This window comes from Condylura cristata, unplaced genomic scaffold, assembly GCF_000260355.1.
Source record: "Condylura cristata isolate star-nosed mole 26May11 unplaced genomic scaffold, ConCri1.0 scaffold00014, whole genome shotgun sequence".
NCBI lineage: Eukaryota > Metazoa > Chordata > Mammalia > Eulipotyphla > Talpidae > Condylura > Condylura cristata.
The window spans coordinates 53313579-53314241 of NW_004567115.1; positions in this window are offsets into that span (position 1 = coordinate 53313579).

Below are 663 nucleotides of genomic sequence, written 5' to 3' on the forward strand. Positions count from 1 at the left end.
CGGCCCTCCAGGCCCTTCACCACGTCAGCTCCAGCCTCGGCGGGGCCACGACCTCGGGCTCCGTCTTCACCGGGGACCCCGTGTCCGCACAGACCCCCCGTTAGTCCCACGCTGGGCAGCGCTGCCCTCTGGGCCCAGCACGGGCGCAGAGTCCAGCTCGCTGCCCCCAGCGCCCCCCTTCCGTGTGTGTCCTGCGCCCGCTCGGGCCCCAGGTGTCCCGGCCCCCCGCTGCCCCGAGCCACGGCCCCGGGGCCCTGCGCCCTCTATTCGCGCTTGCTGTCCTTATCGAGGTGACACCGGTCACAGCGTTGGTGCGGGCCTTGTTCCCACTCCGAACCCCGCAGCCAGCGCCGCGGTGCCCACGGCCGCCCCTCAGGCCTCCCCTTCGCCGCCCCACCCCGCCAGCCCCGTCACTCACCACCAGGCGCCCCCAAGCGCCATGGGAAGAGGGAACCAGCAGGACAGAGCTGGGCCAGAGTCTGGAAACGGGTCTCGTGTTGGCTAATTTCGATTTTTTTTAAGGTTTATTTATTGATGCGCACAGAACCGGGGTGCAGGCCACAGGTGCAGGGGGCGGAGGCTTCCCCAGAGACAGCGGGGAGAGGACGGGCAGATCGGTGAGGTCCACTGCTGAGGGGGCAGCGGCGGTCAGCAGGTCTGCCG